Below are 20,199 nucleotides of genomic sequence, written 5' to 3' on the forward strand. Positions count from 1 at the left end.
TTCAACTTGTTTGCGGATTCGCAATATCTTAAACCGGATGGAAGCGAGTTTCATAGCAGCCAATTTAATTTGAAACTGACCAACAGGAATAGGGCGCGCAGTTCGTGATCCACAATTCACGAGTGTATGAACCTTGCTTTATGGTTTAGAAGGTCCCCAAACATTTCCGCAAGTTTGTAATTTGTAACACCCTGTGTAAGTAAAAAAATTAATGAAACTTTAACATTTTTTATCTCAAAAGTATTTCATAACTTTTGTTCCTAATATAAGTCTGTAAAGTTTACACGGTGATACAGTAAATACCTTGTATATTCGGAAAAATGGCTGACAATACTTTTACACAACCGTTCGGCATTGCCTAAGCAGTGGGATGAGACGTAAACATTTGACGACTCATGCGCTTTGGAAGTATGATAGTGACAAAGCTGTAACCTCTAATCAAAATCTCTACGATGTGAAAAAGGACTTAGGCCTGGTGTGATAGAAAATCAATGTTTTCCTTTAAAACATCTACTATTTGTTAGCACCCAGTATAAAACCGAGAGAAAAACGTTATAAGAATTATTATAATACCGTGCGGCTCTGAAATGTAGACCCCCCGCCTGTTAATTTTTTAACAAATTATTATTTTTAGAAAATTTAAAACCGGCATTAAATAAGACAAAAAATACTATTTTTTGACGTTTAGTTATTTTTTTAAATGAGGCTTACATCATCGGAAGCGCAAAATGACTGATTTTTTTAAATTTACACAGGGGTCAAGTGACACATTAAACTAAAAATCTTTCCAAACTACACTTAATGGTGTATTGTGATTCAAAATCTATCGATTAGTTTTTGAGAAAAACAGGTGTAAATCTGATTAAAAAATGCAATATAAACTCAGTTAAATAGTACGTAAACAATGAAAAAACTTGTTTGCTGGTAGGAAATTGATTTGTTTTCCAGTTTGTGTTCACAAACAAGTCTTTGTTAAAAAAATAATAAATTAATAAATAAAATTAATCAAAGATTCTTTGTGAGCACAAAACAAACCAATTTCCTATTAACAGACGAGTTTTTTTTATTGTTTACATGCTATTTGAATGAGTTTGTATTGCATTTTTTACCAAATTTACACTTATCTTTCTCAAAAACTAATTGGTAGATTTTGTATCGCAATACACGATCGAAGGTAGTTTTGAAAGACCTTTAATTTGAGGTGTCACTAGACCCATGTCTCATTTTTAAAAAATCGGCCATTTTGTGTTACCGATGAAGTAAGCAACATTAAAAAAATAAACAAATGTCAAAGATAGTATTTTTTATCCTATTTAACGGTGCTTTTGAATTTTGAAAAAATAAAAATTCGTAAAAATGTCAACAAGGGAGGAGGGGAGGGACTTTTTTTATTAATTAGATAATTTAGAGCCGCAAGGTATAATAAGAATGGAGATTTATAAGAAACAACTTAAACTTGCGTAAAATGAACTTTTAGCTGTTTCCTTCAGTGATAAAAGATTTCGGGCTTTCTGAAAATTATTGTCTAAATATTAATATATTGTTTACATGTCTACGCCGCCCTAAATTCTGATTTTGTACATTTTAAAATTAATGATAGCTTTCTATAATTGGTTTCACTTTAGGATATTGTAAAAAATAGTGGCAAAAAACTAACATAAAATCGAGAGTTTGCTGAGCTGCCGGTAGTTATCGCAGGGTGTTGTGTTGCTCAACGTGAATTTGAGATAAAATAATAGGCCAAGTTAATAACATTAAATTCGGTACTAGCAACCGCGTTCAATTCGCTTTACGAAAGTCAAATTGATTTCGATTTTGATTATCACGTCTGGCTATGTAAACTTCAAATAATTGGTTATTTTGTTTTAATCGTGCTTTAAGAGAAAAAACGCACGATGGAGAGTGTTTATACAGGGTGGCTCATTATATTTGAGGCAATACAAATGCATATTATCAAACAAGAATTTGTTATTAATCGTGCTACTGAATAGTATATTAGGTATAAAAAATAGTGAGCAAGATTACTCGTAGAAAACAAAGATTTTCTGCGCTTAGTCTTCGATTTGCCTGAAATCAGCAAAATCCTAACTGTTTGTGATACTTATAATATTTCTTATACGACCATAGCTACATTATGATAATATTGAACAGTAGATTATGTTGATCGTTTAAACGTTTGCAAATATTACTTGTATATCTTAACTTAAATCACTATTTCTCCTTGAATTGTGTCAAGTCCAAATCGAATTTACAGCCGGACTGAGCTACGATATGCAAGCAGTAAACAAAATGAATTTCAAAGCTCTCTTAACCATGAATTTTTTGATATGCCCATTTCAATTATAAAAGGTTTTTTTTAATTACCGTTTGTTCTCCAAATATAACTATTCTTAATTTTAAAACTGTCATCGTGTACCTACTTCAAGAGGTAAAGTTGCGAGTATACGTAAACAAAATTTTCCTTGACTAAAAACTATCTTCGAGGTTGCCGTAATTTAAATTTGCATTATATCTTTACCATATCTAAAGAAAATAAGAAAATGAAACAAACTAAGGAAAAAGTGCTATAAAGCGTAAGTTTCAATTAAAGCGCCTTTCAGAAATCCTTTCTGGATATCTGGAAATCTTATCCAGAAATAAAGAATCTCATTAAGTTGTAATGTTATCTGAGAGAATAGAAACTAGAACGGTGGCGGCGCCGTCTTTTTAAGATCGGGATAACCTAAATGTCGAGGATTTGCCTCACTTATTTTAAGATTTCGGAGATTAGTCTTCCTTCAGTAGACAGTGTAAAGGTCTGTTTCAGGCAATAGAGTTGAATGCATGCAAACTAAGTGAGTGTCGGGTTTAAATGATTTTTTGCTGCTTTATTACTCTGCAAATGGCCTCCATTTCATATTTACTTTCAGGCTTTCATATGTTGAAACTCGATGTTTGACGAGGGTCGAAATATGGAAGGAACTTCCAGAACCTATAGTAATAATTAAAATATAAACCCTTTAAATTCTGGGTTAACGTAATTAAACTTCGTTTTCGTCTCGTAAAACCAACGATTAAATTGTCCCACTCGAGTAATATAATGCAGTTAATTACAAGATTTTAAAGGCGACATTGGCCAAGGAAAAGCGACCAATGAATTGTTCATTAAAAATTAATTCATTTTCAAAGCTGAATACACTCACTCTGCTTACTAATTTGTGATGATTTCAAATTATTTATTTTAATTTAATTAAACCTATAGATGCCAAGAAGCTATCGATAATTTCTTTTTAAATTTAATTATTGTTAATTTTTTTAAACTGAAGTCGCTGTTATGCTGTAAATAACCTAATACAAAGTTTTTAATTATGACTTAATAAAAACCTCATCGCTAGACTAAATTTTTCTTTTCCATGGTGGTCCATTAAACTATTTCATCCCCCATTCTCCCCAAACTTGATAACGTTCTTCTCGCTCTTGATAAAGGCACAACCGCGAAATAGCCCATTAAAAATTAATTAATTTCTAAAAGTGGCGGTCTAAATTTAATTTATTAGTTTTTACTCAGTTACCGCGACAAAATTATCATTTTGCGGAACGTCCAAGAATTTACGACTTTTTGTCACAGGCCGCATTCGAAGTTTATCGAGCGTGAAAGGCCCATTTTTAGTTCCAGCGAGGATTACACCGAAAATTTCTATCATTAATTTTGAGTCTTTAATCGCCCTCAGCTCTAAAATGAAAGATAACGAATTATAGATTGGGGGAATTTGTTATTGCTAAATCTTTTGAGTAATTGAGTTCATTACAGCTTAAAAGCTAAGCAGATATGAAACAGAAATAAGGAAATACAAGTGATTCAAACATTGTATCTGGTGTCTCGTTAACAGAGGATGCTGGCTGTATCTTCAAAATTATTAGAAATGAAGTTTGGAAATAAAAAATGGTATAATAAAAGTGACCAAGAGAAAATATTTTTTTAATTCCTAACGCCACCGCTAAGTGGCGTATCTCATTTAGTAAACGAAAAAATACCAAATAACTGAAGACAATGCAATGAAAAAGTGTACTGAAAATGTTACAGTTTTATTCGTAGAATGTTTCTGCATAACTTTTGTAATACATCTTTTTATATATTTGCAAGTTTTCTGTAAAGGGCGTTGTGAATGTTGTCAAATAAAAACTTAAATATCTCGGGAACGGATCATAGGATTTAAAGAAGTGATGGCTCGTTAGAAAAACCATTTTTTGATCTATCCAAGAATGTATCAGACAATCCATTTCAGGTAATGAAAGTACCCTTAGAAGACGTTTTATTATGAAGTCAGGAATTTCTGCAAGTTTTTTGCAAATATCAAATAGGATGGTATATGTTTGGTATTTTAGTTAGCAAGAGCATAAAATTTTACTTATATTCTGAAAATTTCAACTCGATGTCTCTATTTGTTTAGAAAATATGCCGGTTGTTATTCCGAACCTATTGTATCTAGCCTTCGCGACTCTTCTGGTCTGCTGACGACTTTCGACACTCAAATATTTTTTGAAGTTAACAAAAAAATGAGTTTAGTATTTTGGTCTAAATTTCAAGTTGATCATAGATGACACTGCATTCATTGGAATCAAAACAGTCCCGTTTATAATTTTTTATTTGTTCTTTTTGTTCTTTATTTCGCTAATTCTCAAAATGCGTATTTTAAACGAAGATTGTGTCGACATGTTGCGAGTATATTTTAAATGTATGATAAATACGACCCCTAACGTCAATATCACAGATTCCGGATACAAATCGGCATATTTTTTTAAAAAAATATAGACATCGAGTTGAAATTTTCATATAAATAATATAGATATAAGTAACATTTTATGCTCGTGCTAACTAAAATACCAAACACATACCATTCTATCTGATATTTGCAAGAAATTTATAAAAATTCCAAACTTTTAATAAAGCACCCTCTAAGGGTATTTTTATTAACTAAATTAGATTGTCTGATACATCTTTGGATAGATCAAAAAACGGTTTTTCTAACCAGCCACCACTTCTTTAAATCCTATGAACCATTTCCGAGATATTTAAGTTTTTATATGACAACATTCGCAGCGCTCTCTACAGAAAACTTGCAAATATATAAAAAATTCATACACAAAAGTTATGCAGAAACTTTCCACGAATTGACATTTTCAGTACACATTTTCATTGCATTGTTCTCAGTTATTTGACATTTTTTCGTTCTCTACTATATGAGATACCCCACTTAGCAATGGAGTTAGAAATTAAAAAAATATTTCCAGCATTTTCTCTTAGTCACTTTTATTATACCATTTTTATTTAAAAGCTTCATCTCCAAAATTTTGAAGATACGGCCAGCGTTCTCTGTTAACGAGATATCCGGTGAAAGGTGGGGGGAGATAGTTCGTTTGTAGGTGAATAGTTTCTATAAATTAAAGCTTACACTTATTTTAGATGAAGACAGCATGAGAGATATCTGACTACCGTGGCACAATACGACACTATTAATTACAGAAATATGTAAAAAATTAACTCAAACGCATTGAGCGTAAAGTTTGCTCCTGGCCCTTTAATGACCGGCCGACTCTTGATATTCAACGGGCAGAATTGAATGGCAATGTGATAGGAAATAATTGAGGTTATATTGGACATTTGCATCAGCTTTTGAAGGATAATTAATTTCCGCCCTCTGGTTAGTTCCATCGTTTTAACTCATTTATGTTCGGTTTAAATTGCTGGTTTTGTATTTACGTGATAACTGAGTTATATGAGCTATAAATGACCAGTCAGTCGCAGTTAAACGAACCGATTCTTTTTATTTGGAGCATTAATACATAGGCACATACAGTTGACGTAGCGTAAGTCGGATTCAATTCCTGATTCATTTAAATCTACTGGAATAATTGAAATTTTACGCTGACAAGTATCAAAATTTTTTTCATCTTATTAAACTAAGAAAAAACGTTCATCTATCGTTCTTGACCTAATTTCGTCATTTTAGCTGATTCCTCCAAAAGAAAGACCCATCTTTAAATCTCAGGCACTATTAAAACAAATTTTGCTTTGCTGGTCCAATAGCGCATCAAACCACTATTCCACTCGACATAACAGCCCACCGACGTAAGCTTAAGCAACTCCAATTTCAATGGACTAAATAGGGACACTAAATAATTTCCATGTGACATTTTGGGAGACCTTTGCAAACCCCAAGGTAGTTTACCTAACTATTTAATAAGATTCGAAATAATAAGCCTCTGTATTTCCGTAACCCCGTAATAAATAGCTCCATGCGATTCTATACAGGGGAAACAAATGACTACAGGAAGAGCTACTAATCCGGCATGACAGTAGTTCGTCCTTCTTAATATATGACCCGACAGTCTGGATTGTTATTTGTAGGAGATGAAGGTGGTTTGGGCGTTTGATGAATGCTTTCTGTCTAAGGGCAAATGCACATCAAAGTCTATTGTCTATTATTAACGGATTACGAATTGTTGGGTTGCGTAACGCCATCCGGCTGAAATTAGATTTTACTGTGCTTGGAAGTTGTCCGCAGCCTAAACGGAATGAGTTAACCGAGCCCTACCATTAGCTGTATCCCGAGGATGGGCTTTTCCAAGCTGTCAAAATGTCAGTATTTAACAGACACGTAATTTTAGGAGATTTCCTCGACGTGACACTAGAGTTACTGTTAAAATATTTGCCGTTTGCAACGTGCAAGCAATTTACGGCACCTGCTGCATAATTTCAATTTCCCCATGCTAGAGCCTTTGACAACCTTTAAAACTAAATGGAAATACTAAATCTCCTCGGGAAGGGATTGAAGAAAAATAAATGGCATCCTGTTTTATTTTCACCCGAACTAACCTATGAGTAAACATTTCATATCGTTTAGATTGAAGAGTATTGTTCAAGAAATATTCCTACTTTTACAGTGGAAGGAACGATCATTCATAAATTTATAGCACTGATGAATTAATGAATAAGTATCAATGCTGGTTCGCTTAGACGGACACTCATAAAGAAAAACATTTAGCCACCAATTACATGCAATAACTCGAATAGAACTATGTGTTCTAAGATAACAGGCACTAAATTATTTACTCCAAATCTCCAACGTAATTTAATGGATCATTTATTTATGGGTTTCGTTGAGATCTAATGTTCGTTTAGTAATTGCTATTTTGAAAATGTTTCTTTATATGATCTTAATCACAAAATTATGCAAGTCCATTGTCCCTTAAGGTAATTAATATTCTTCATATGTTAAAACATTATTTTTAGAGAGTATATTATAAATTTTATAAATAAGCCTAAAGCTTTGAATCTTATATTTAATCATGCACATTTTTTCGTTCAAAACTGTGAATGATTTAAGTTGTTCCGGCACGAACGTTGTTTGAATGTTCCATCTATAAATAAGGCATTTTCGACCTATTTCCTCCCGTTAGGGAAATTTAACTAATATAAACTGCGAACTTTAATAAAGGTACATCTAGGAACGAAACTTTAAGTAACAAAATAACTTAGCCTTATCGGAAGACGCGCCCTTTTATTGTTAAAGGGCCGTAAAGGCCCACTCACGTTAATACTTGAGCAGCTCTTTCAGAACTTGTTATCCCAAAGTGCTGATTTCAGCCTGTATCTTTTGTTACATACTTTTCAACGGGACTTCAGTACAATAATGTGTTTCTTTGTGGAAATCGTTGACTGAGCATGCTTTTTGTTTAGCAAACTGCAAATGGAACGGCAATAGTGTACGAAAGAATTTTTTTTTTCATGTGGGCCGCGTTTTGTTGCAAGTAATGGACTCATATAAAACCTACCTATCGTAATCATGGTATTTCAGATCCTAAGAAACAAAAGGTAGGTTGAAACCTGTTAAAAATAGAAAAACAGCTAAAATACAAAAGTTGCTGCATAAAATTATCTTACAAAATGCCGAGGTATACAGAGTGGCTCAAAACAATCTGAATGTATTAGTCCAACAGCATATCTGTAAAAACAAAATTTACAATCGTTTCGAATATTCGACAAATTTGAAACTAAAACTATTGTTCAAAGGAATCTAATACAATATCTCGAAGTCATCGACCGCGGTATAGCTAAGAGCCTCTGAAATACCGCAAACTGCTAAAATTAGTCGGCGTTAAATTCAGTTTCAACACAGCTTCGCCATCGCCAATTTGATTTGAAGCCTCAATATATCCAGACTGCGAATTCCTTCAAATTGAATTACAGAAATTGCTTTGCCACAATGTTCTCGCCTATACAGAAGTGCTTATAGGAGTACCTGTTACTTTCTCTCTTGTATAATAGTTCAGTGGTTTTAAGGTGACTTGCGATGCCAAACTCAAAATACGTCAATAACTGTCAACGAAGTCACTAATAAACCTAACTTATGAAAGTCAGAGAATATTTTTCCCATTATGCTACACGATGGCCTACTTGTTTGTAATAATAATTTGACTATTATATGCTGCATCCTAAAATATTAATACGCCATTTCAGGAAATATCCAATTCTTATTCAATTCGTGATTTTTTTCTATTCTTTTAACTTAAATCGATATCTCTCTCATGTCAGTTGCTGAATACCTACAAATTAGAGCATGTGTATCATGTTTTCTTTCCTATGTTTGTAAATAGTTCAATAACGATTTTGTGGTGTGCCTGAAAAGTTAGTAAATTAAACAAAGAATTAAAGTTTCCTGAAACGAACGATCATGCACTTATTTCACAAAAAGGGATGGTAAAAACATACCTAACCCTAGGAATATCAGCACATTCTAGATTTTTCTTATGATTTGATAAGCCAAAGTGCGTAGATTGGAATGCTATCCATATGGTAAAATTTTCAAAGAAATATCTCTCAAACCATAGAACAGGGAATCAGAAAACCAAAAAAAAAAAAACAACTACTAATTTGTACATTATCCTATTTGTATATTTCTGAACATCATAGAACGGTAAAAATGTGTTTTTTGATAAGTTATGAATTCGTCAGGCTAATTCACTGTAGGCGAACTTTTTTCATATGTGCTTAGTCAGGAAAAACTTCATTCTCTGTAATACATTTGCATAGTCTCCCATGGTGAAATTCTATTTCAGAAATATGATATTCAACAATGCCTTAATCAAAACCATAGCCCGCTTCTCAACACTTTAACAAAAACTTCAATTTCCGTCTTCAATTTTACCAACTCCATGCAGTTGCGGCCTTCTTTTAAATGCAATATAATCAATTTCGCAATTTGAATTCGTTCCGAATTGCTTTATTGTTGTTTGAAGAGTTAGCGTTTCCATTGTGTTTATCTGGGTTAGAGTTCAGTTTAGTCTGAAAAAGGACGCTTTGCAGAAGAGCGAGTTCAATCGACAATGTTTGCGAGCAGAGAAAATTAAGCTTTAATATTAAACTGCAAAATGAAAGTTTCATGTTCATTTTTACTTAGTTCCGAGTAATAAATTGTTTGCTGACGAAATATTCTAAAGGAGAATGAACATGTGAATTATCACTTTTTTCATATTAATGTGTGCATAAGGACTTATTATTATTATTTTCATATCGAAAATCAATAATCAAAGGGGGTCAGGGATTTGTTCATCTGAATAGGTCCACTCTCTTACTTCTCTTTCATAAATCGGCTGCTCATAAAATTTCGGTTTCTATTTTCTCTCGATTGCCAGATATTTTCCATTTTAGCACAAACTTTTTCAATTGTTATGAAAATATTTTCACTAACCCAGTTTCACGTCCAAATTGTTGTGCAATCCTTCTCGCTTAGCAGTGCGTCCCAAAAATTCTTGGATAATTTTTCACAAGGGTCAAGTGTATTATCCAATCATCTTCAAAAGACCTGCGGCCTGCGCTATCCAGCAATATAGTTCGATTTTATCCGAGCAACGTATGCTTTTAGCCCTTGCTGCCAATTTTTTCGTCCGTCTCTTTATAAAGCCAAATCCTTATTTTATCTACTTTTATAAATATAACTTCTGAAAGCGCTTCCTTTGATCCTTCCTTCATGGGCTGCCGAGATCCTTTACAATATTCCCAACTAAAAGGCACTTTCCCACTTGTTTCGTTCACGTCAAAGAAGCTCGAAATAAATGCAACACTTTCGAAAGTAAAACTTTTCTTTTGCGTTTTTACAGTATTTATGGTGTACATTTCAAAGCAAAATTGTTCTTTAAGTAGGACGCCGTATAAGACCGTCTGATACGGCGTTGAAATGCCTAGGGAGCTATACATATAGGAGTAGTGACCCTGAAAGTCTATTTTTTAAATATACAGTACGCGTAAGGGTGACTAAGCCAACTTCGAAAAAAGGATGCAACACAGAGATATTTTCTTCTCTCATATCATATGATGCCAAATGCAGAGGAGATGGTTTAATCGACAAGATCAGTTCTATTTGGTACTTGGGTATTAATCTAGAGGGTAGGTTGCACAAATTCACTGAATAGCACACATCAAAACTCGTAAAACTCATAGAAATTGTTTTTTTTTTCTTACAGCAATTTAGTTTTCGGGATATAGGCGTGAAAATTAGAAAACTGATTCATTTTACTGATAAATGAGAGCCTGGACAATTTGAACGCTTCGACAGTCACACAAAACAAGAACCGAAAACCAATTGTTGATGATAAAATTTGAAACACTGAAATTTGGTGCTCGGATGAAATGTACAAGGCTATGTACGTGAAACAAGAGCTAAAATTTGGAATGATAGAACTCTTTCATAACTCTTATATGATGGGAAAATGCCATAATTTAAATTTTCTTCCAGAACTAGCTATGTTTAAATAAATCTTTGGTTGATCTTGTGTGAGATGAAATAAATGTTAACGTCTCTAGCAGCAAGAATCGCTCTTAAACCTCCCTGCAGAATCCTTCAGCGAAAGAGACGTTAAATATCATTTATCAAAAGGATTTGTCTGGAAACAAAAGAGTGAAAGGTGTATTTAGTGAAGAAACACTTAAAGGTGGAACCGGAGAAGCGATCATTAATCTCAAGATTTGAAGGGGTAACAAATCGTGTCATGTCTTTCATATCCTGGATAAATTCAAATTGATTTCGAAATTCATATTTTTGCCGGCACGAATCCGCCAGGAAATCTAAATCCGTCCTAATCTCATAGTAAAGGAGTACAGTCCTAAATGTAAATTCGGGTGTAATCAGCAGGCTCTCGTATATAAAGTCATTTGGTTTTTATCTCTCTATTTAATAAACAATCCACATTCCGACGAGGTCCAGAGAGCGCGAGGGAGTAAAAGAACGAAAGCACATTGAAAGGAAAAAGCGCATTGAATTACCAAGCTAAAACACGACTAATAAAAGTACTCAATTTGGCCTTTATGCCTCTTAATAGAATAACACTGAGTTTTTTAATAAAGTTCGCGATGCCTGTACTTGTCACCAAAATTTATTGACGCCTTTTGCTCTTTTAAATGGGGGATCAAAATTTTTATGAACTCTGAACGCGGAACTGGAATTGGGCACAGGGAAAAATGAAAACGTTTTTATGGCAATCTGGCGTTTAAATAATTTTGTCTCCTGCAAATCATTTTAATGAAATTTCTCGCTAATAAATATTTTTAGATATAAATAACCGCAGAATTTGTTTATTGCTTATTTCCGTCTAAGGCAAGAACTGAAATCAGTTTTGTTCAACAGAGGCAGAGCGTTTTATATCTGGCTTAATGAACATTAATTTTTTCATTTCCCCTCATTTGGTAAGAAAGTGTTTTTCCCGATAAGAAAACCACAAACTTCCACCATTCCTTATTTGTGACGTGGCAGAAGTTAACTTAGAATTATAGCGCGAATTTACGCCTCGAAGGTTACGAGTGTTAACTTGGAATGCATTTGTCAGGCCTGATAAAAGCAATCACTACATTATTTTGATGATGCGTTTAATTTTCTGGCACAAGAGAACGTTTTTTCAATATCAGTATGTTTTACAGTAATTCCATTAAAACATTTTTCTATTTTTTCTGTTAGCTGTTGCTAAATTATAGAGCAAAAATCCGCACCCTTTACAATATGGCAATTAAGGCAGACGTCCAGGGAAAAAGAAAAAAATATTCAGATTGCGATCGTTAAATTACTCGGAGCAATAACAAGAACTTGATTAATGTCCGGACGTTTCCCAAACGTAAAAATAAGTCGGTAAGTTTACTATTAGAGGAAATGACTATCAAGAGAGCAATTTTGCCAGGAAAATTGCGCAATTTGTAGTTAAAAATAAATTTTAATCAAAATTGTTAGACAAAATTTAATTGCTTCAAATCTTTATAGCAGTGCCATCAGATGAATTGAATTTACAAGTACATTCAAGTATCTATATACATATGTACATACATATGTATACTGTACTTTTTTTGTAGCTATGCACATGGAGTTTTAGTGAGTGCAAGCAATAGGCAATTAGGCGGTTAATAAGTGCGAGAGAGACAGGCTGCCGTTTCCCCTTCCATCGACAAGGATCAGCTAGTGTCGTTGATTCGCAAGCAGTACTTTGCCTTAATCCGAGGATGGATCATATTACAAAAAGGGTTTGTTTTTCAATCAATTCTATAAACATTTTTTTTATAAACAAATTTTCTTGTAGTTACGGTTTTTAATCTAAAACATTTTAATTTATTATAAAACGGAATGTATATGCGTAATTTGCGTCATTGGAAATGACGTAGAATTACATCCACCTTACGATTAAGGCATACCGTTTACAAGTCAACAACGCTAGCCGATCCTTAACGATGAAAGGAGAAATAGTAGCTTGTCTTCCTCACACTTATCAATAGCCTAATTGCCTTTTGCTTGCATTCACTAAAACTCCATATGCATAGCAGCGAAAAAGGTACTGTATACTATTACAACCTCACCATTTGTAGATTTGTTTAGATTTGCTCTGCGTAAAGTTACCTGCAGTTTATGTGTATCCAACGAAGATCTAATGTGATCGAAAATTTAATGTAATTTCCGAAGACCCACAGAACGGCATTTATTTGAAACATTTGAACTCAATGTAGCAGTCTTTTATTTTAGTGTGTTTAGCGTGTTCGATAGTGGAATACTGTATAGCATTTTTATTATCAGTTGAAACTGAGAAAAAACCTCTTACCGGCATATATTAAAGAAATTGAAGACGTACTCGTAATAAAAACTATATTTTTTGAATTATTGTAACAATTAAGTGTAGTAGGGGCATATTTTTTTAATTAAATTTAAATACAGATTTCATCATTATCATCATCAGTGGAGTCACTATAAATGCTCGGTTGAATAGTTATTGAGGCACTAGGTAACACATGATACCAGTTCTTTTTTATACGTATAACATGAGCTATACAGTTTTTCCACACTAGGTTGTCACCCAAATTTCTTCGATCGGGTTAAAATGCAATAACTAAAAAATAGTATGTCGTTATACTAGTTTTTAAAATTTAACAATTCTATTATGCCTAATAATTCTATATTTTGTTGTCTTTTTTTCTAGAATATATACATTTTTGCTCCTCATAAAGTTGATTGTTATCCTATTATTAGGAGTCTTGACTTGTAGCCATGAATGATAAGGGGCGTTGTTCATTTCAATGACTGTGTTAGGGGGGATGTTTGGTAGTAGTTATTCGGTGATCCATTTTTTTTCGAATAGTTGAGCAGTCATGTTTTCGTGGTAATCAGCAGAGGATTGGCTTATATTTTTAGTGGACAACTAGTCTTTTGGCACAAATCCTTTTTCACCGACAACGTACAGAATAATATTATATAATAATTTGTTTGCCTCTCGAACATAGCGTACCTAAATTGCAATTTTTTGAATTACTATTTACCTAACCATATTTAATGATGTCGTTAGTGTTGAACCAGGTTTGATCTAAATAAACTATACATCTTCCTAACTGTCGATATTCCCTAATATTATGTACATATTCTCCTCGCAAACCAACTATTTGTCGTTACTTCATTCTATTATATTATCATTTTCTTTACATTTAAAGCTGCAGTCTATCGTAATGGCTCGTAATGTTGCCGAGCAATTATAATTACAATTATAATATGAATAGTTTTTTCGTTTGTCTCGAATCATTTCTAGTGTAGATGTCACATTTTCTTTATAAAAATTATAGATAATTCTTCGAATAACATCTTCGTCGCCATCGTCGATTTATTTAAGTTTTCCAAATGTTTCTTGCCTTTCAAAGCTATAGTTTGTAATATGTTTTTCCTTGATAACAGAATAAATCACCTACAATGATAATTTAGTCATTTCGCTTATTCTTGTTACGATACTTTTAACTAAATTATGCTTGTTTTCCTTCGTTAAACAGACATAAATATTCCAAACCAGACATTGACACTGCACATGTAAGTCTTTGTTTTTGAAATCAACAGTGATTAATAGTGATCAATAGTAAGCTATAGAGCTTCTGCAGGACTCACATTTACTTTATTTTCCAAATGATCTTCAAAGGGCCTTCAAAAAGCCATACCTAACTGATACATTCAGACCTTCTATTTTGTATATATAAAACTATGAAAGATTTAATTTAACTATTTGCATAACATCACAAATGGGCAACAAAAGTTCAATTTTAATCGCTCTTCGTCGGCGCCACTGGTTTTAGTTTGTTTACACCAACGAGTACCGGTTGCCGTGCAAAGTGGCGGCGCATCTCAAATATTCATCGTTTCACAACACAGGGCGAAACAGCATTCGTTTTGGTCCGCTGGCTTAGGCATCCGAAATGTTTCAGGACCTCGTTGTCACGTAGGGGAAGGTTAGTGGTGGGTGCATCGTGATATTTTTCAACGTTCCTTCAATAGGTGAGGTTTTCAACTGATATTAAAACTACTAGACCCACTAATTCGACATCAATGTGACGACGTTTCACACAAATTAATTCTCCAGCTCAGAGCAATAATCGCTGAAACGACCATTCCAGCTTAGATAAAATAAAAACTGTTCAACACAATACCATCTCGATTTGCAATTCAACGTGGAGAACTATTTTACTCTGAAGTAATAATTACTGTTCAGGTAGTTTCAGTGGTATAAAATAATAATATAAGTGCAACTCCCGAAATTAAGGCAAAACGAAGTAGTCTAATAATAGTAGTTACCTATCTATGTTCAGCTTAAAACTTTAAAGTTTTACTTGTCGTGTGGTTTCTAATTAAAAGGAAGCTCTTCTTGGGTTTTACTTGAAATCACTTTATCGGAAAACGATTAGTTATATGTAGCCCTACAAGTTGAAAAAAGAGGCAAAAATACCACAAAAACACAATAAGATCCCCTAAGCCTCAACTTATTTAGCATCTCATGCTTTCCGGCTGAAAAAGCAGGACAATTTATATTCTTCAGCGTTTGGTGGAGAACGAAAAATGCCTGCTCATTTGTCACCTTCACCGGGAAATTGTTTTAAATAGCGCCGGGTCAAAATTCTTAACATAATTTGCTTTTTTGAATTTTTCGTCCCTTGTTAAGTTACATACCAACCTTTATTGTAAACAATTTTACACTAAACTGAGTCTCGTTTCCAGTTTCCAACCCATCCACTGAGAGCGATTTCCTCCATATTTTATACGTGCTAGTTCACCACTTAAAACAAACTTTTTAAAAGTAAACTAATTAAAGCTGAAACTCAACAGCAACTCCGACAAGAAATTTATTTTATATTATTGTACCACTTGCAACGGTAATTACAAGAAAGATAATAAACTTTGTATTAACTCTGTGAAAACCCTTCGCAACTTTATTGAGGTATTTTCAAGTTCTACTGCCAGTTTTATTTCCTTCCAGAGTTACAATTCAGGCTTTACCACAAATTCTACTAAACTCTTTTTGAAATATAATACTGGCATAATCAAAATTTCAAAATATAACAAGGTCTTGGTTTCGTACTACATACACGTTAAAAAATTAATAAAAAGTTTCCATGTCCCTGTGTTACTGGGACTACAACTTATAGCGTGTTTGAATAATTTTTTGCATAATGCCAATTAAATGAATTTTTTTCTCGACCATTTAGTAAATATAATACTAAATAACGTAGACACTACGCAGTACCTTGCTCGTTGCCTTCTTATAACCTTGATTATGTAACACAATATATATTTCTTTTTGCCCTACATCATTATTCTCCTTTAATTAATGTTTATAGCACCTGTTTTTATTCTTTACCAATCCTGTTTACAAAGCAGTAAGGTGTATTTATTGGTTACCAGAGATCATCAAACCGTAAGTGGTTTACTTACAATTATCTGAACGTTCACTAAAGTTAGTAGCGATCAAATTGAGAGTGCCACGTTATAGAAAACATCAAAGTGATAGGATTTTTATTATAACATTATCTATTTAAATAAACTTCAAAATTAAATGTTAAAGAAAGTAGTTCAGATTGAGAAAGTCTTTCTTTAATTTAACCACATTTGTATCTCCGATGTTGCTCTGCATAATATGATTTTTAATAAATTTGGTAGGCACTTGGATTAAAATTGATATTCTACTTTAGTACTCCCTGCAAGTCTCATATTTAACTGCAATCCCCAAGCCTTTTCATCTAGCAACAAAATTTATGTTTTCGTAATTTCCGTTGCATATTCTTGCCATTTTAGTTTAAACAAACGTATGTTGTGCAACTAGTTTAAAGTCCCATATATTCACGGTAGAAAATGGACTACGTTCAGTTTATACTAGCGCTATTTTCTCTTTAGAACGGGCAACGAAAAATATCCTTTTCCTTCGCTATGTACTTTCCTCTAGCAACTTAAGGGTGCTTTACATGCAAAAGTTTTTAATTCGGGAAATGCAGGTGACAACTTGAAGTATTACAGCATCACGGAGAGTTGTAAAGTGAAACTTATCTTTTAAAAAAGGAAGAGATATGGAAGTCTTCGGAAACTTGGACGGTTTAGTCTTTCGTTGAGATACCAAAGAAAAAAGCCACCAACTAGATTATAATTAACACCCCCTTTTGTTTCCCGTCCCTACGCTATACACAGCGGTGTATTGTTTCCCTAACAAATTTTTGCATACGACAAATTATTACCACAATTTAAGAGACAATTCTGATTACAAAAATTCTAATTTAAGAAATGAAAAGAGATTAGTTTAGTTGGTCTATAGTAAACAGTCTACGGTCTCGTCCTGAAGGGAGAACACGAACAAGCTGCGTGAGCAGTTAAAAGGGCTTGTTTCCTCAAATTTAAATTACTTCTTGTGGGTAATTTCGTAATCGTTTTAACCCAAAGTATGTGAGTAGTGGGAAAAGCAATAGCAAAATTCCAGACATCCAGCTCGGACGTGTTTATTTTCTCTGGAGGGCAGAAAACAGCAAGGCATCGTCTAGTGCCGAAGTTTATTGTATTGAACTGAATTATTTGCACAACAAGGGAAGAAAGTGATAGTTTTACTCACGCGAATAATTTGAGATTCGACATTAACATTCGAGGCTAAAGAAAAAGTAGCACTTTCCTCTTATTTGCGCAAGTAACTAGTCTGTATTTATGAGGATGTATAATATTTATGCTATGCCCATCTGTGTACCAATGTTTCTGGAACACCCCATATAATAAGAATAGAATAGCACCTTTCCTGACGGAATGTAATATTATTATAATTCTTCGCATTGTATTCCATGCAAAATCGAGTTTGAGTAGAATAATCAATGTATGAATAAGCTGAATTAACCTGAACGGGTTCGTGTCAAAACAATCTTGTTTTCCAAAGAATCCTTTTTGGAATTTGGAGACATATTTTAAAATGCAATATAATAAACCTAATCAATGTTGTCAAGTATAAAACTTTCTAAGCATTCGAGTTCATTGCAACAGAATATTAATAATCATCAATTATTTTACGCTTCGACTGAGCGATTAAAATTTCATTCAATATTGTCCAACTAATGTTATCTTGTTAATGTCCTGCTGATGGTAATCTTGGCAATTATCTATTCACATACACAGCATTATTATTGAAATTTCAATCCAATTGGTATAAACTAGGCGTGCGAATCGAAAATACAATACTGAACTATAGATTAAATTAACTGACTTTCAGAATTGTAGAGTCTGTGATGCTTTTCAGTGAAAACTACATAAAAAGTGGTATTTTCTGCCACCGGATTACGATAGAGTAATACAGTTTTTCCAGTCGTACCTCAATCATATTGTCAATCACAATCCAATTAAAGAAAATACTTTTTTCACTGATGAAACCTGCACCTGTTCTGATTTAGATTTAATGGAATTTGTCGAAAAGTGTTTAAAATTTTCGATGTGTGAAAATGTCAAGGACCCAATGTTGTGTATCTGTGACTCTTTGTGACTCCTTTGTGACCCTATGCCAACCAACTTAACGTAAGTCCTGTATGGTTTTATAATATAGAACACACCATGGTTATTAACTTTAATGACACCTATTTGTCACGTCAAAACAGGAAAATCATGTGCAATTGTTGTGACATACTTTTAATCGAAACTACTGTAGACTTTGTAATATAAAGATCATGCTTAGCTCATCACCGGCATACTTTGAGATGCTCATCAGAAACCCGTGACATGTTGCAAGGTACATTTTATGGGATTAATTGCGGATAAACCAATTAAGAAACTTGGAGAAATGTGCTTAAAAAATTAAAAATTAAGGCTAAATTACTGTGGAATTCTTAGGTCAAATAGATTTAACCCTTTTGTATACAGGGTATTTGAAATTCGACCCTCACCATTGGGATCTCGGAAACTAGAGGAGATACGAAGAAGTTTAAATGGGGGCAAAGTTGCGTAATCTAACGCTTGATCGAATACCATTTTCAAAATTTTAATTTTCCGAGTACTTCCGAAGATATCCGAGAAAAACTAAAAATTGGAGAATCCATTTTTATTTTTTTAGTGTTATTTGACAAGGAAGATCCGTAAGCACATTTTCATTGCCACTTTTTCTCAGCTACACGATGACATATTTAGATTTGCCATCCGACGTTTCGTCTTTCGGCTACCATTATCAACTTTATTTTTTCTTATGGGCGTCATATTAGATTTTTCGACAGAAAAATAGTGCGTTTCATTCTGAATTCATTGATATAGAACTTCTTATAATTTACTTTTTTAAAAGCCGAAATATTTAAATAAAAAGAAATATTACATAGTTGGCCTTGACTTCATCGAAAGACTTTCTTTTGTTTGCGTTATATGACAGAACTCCTCAAACGAGATTAGAGCGTGCGCAGATTTCCAATGAAAATGAGCTTCAGAAATAAAGAGAAACGAGATATGTTAAGACTTTATTACAAATTTGATAGGAACAGTACGAAAACAGCGCAAATGTATTTTGAGTTATATCCGGAAAGACAACAGCCGCATAAAGCATTATTTAAAACTTTGGATCAACATTTCGAAAGAACCAAACTCACCAAACTGACCAAAAACCTAAAATGAAGTATGGAAGCAGAATGGAAAAAGATTTTCAAAGGTACAAAACTCAGCTAAATGTTGATCCAAAGTTTTAAATGTTTTATCTGTTATATACTGTTATATACAAAACGCACATTAAATACGATTCTCATACCATAAATACACTCACTTTCACATGAAATGCACCACCCAGTAATAATAATAATTAAGTCTTGTAATTTTGGCAAAATAATGCTTCACAATAGAGTATCAAATGATCAGAGTTTCAGTAAAAAAGAAAGAATGCTAGTGGTTTTTTTGTCATCGACCTATTAGATTTTTTATTCAATTGTAAATAAATAAAATAATATTTACATGGAAATGTCAGTTTATTTTGTTGTTGAACTGTGAACAAGACATCTTAAAATGCCCCCAGTGAAACAGCGTCGAAATTTTTCCCACGTTTCGGATTTTGATAGAGGCCGAATTATCGGCATGAAGGAGGGTGGACTTTCTTTTCGTGAGATTGCCCGAAGAATGAATCGGAACCACACCACGATTGCGAGAATATGGTCTTCTTGGTCTGAAGAAAGGGTTCAGCGACATCGTCCAGCTGGACGTCCTCCCCGTAGCAGCAACGCACGTGAAGATCGACTTCTTAGACGGATGGCTATTGGTGATCGATTTCAAACAACAATGTCTGTTGCAGTAGATTGGATGGGAGCTCTAAATCGTCGGGTGTCGATGGCAACAGCTTACAGAAGAATTTCGTCTTTTGGCCTTCATTCATACCGCCCAAATCTACGACTGCCAC

General features: G+C 33.5%; 1 protein-coding gene across 2 annotated transcripts in view; it reads left to right on the top strand.

Annotated features, from left to right (window-relative positions):
- The window catches only part of LOC136418017 (potassium channel subfamily K member 18-like), a 63,137-nt gene that overhangs the window by 2,734 nt on the left and 40,204 nt on the right, over positions 1 to 20,199 (top strand). Inside the window, exon 1 of one of the 2 annotated variants that reach the window (XM_066403913.1) lies at positions 18,099 to 18,353. The exons of the other annotated variant lie outside the window; for it this stretch is intronic. The gene's annotated coding sequence lies outside the window, so the exon portion shown is untranslated. Of the gene's footprint in view, positions 1 to 18,098; positions 18,354 to 20,199 lie in introns of those variants that run through there. 2 annotated transcript variants of the gene reach the window in all.

The sequence above is a fragment of the Euwallacea similis genome, chromosome 2 (genome assembly GCF_039881205.1).
Source record: "Euwallacea similis isolate ESF13 chromosome 2, ESF131.1, whole genome shotgun sequence".
Lineage (NCBI taxonomy): Eukaryota > Metazoa > Arthropoda > Insecta > Coleoptera > Curculionidae > Euwallacea > Euwallacea similis.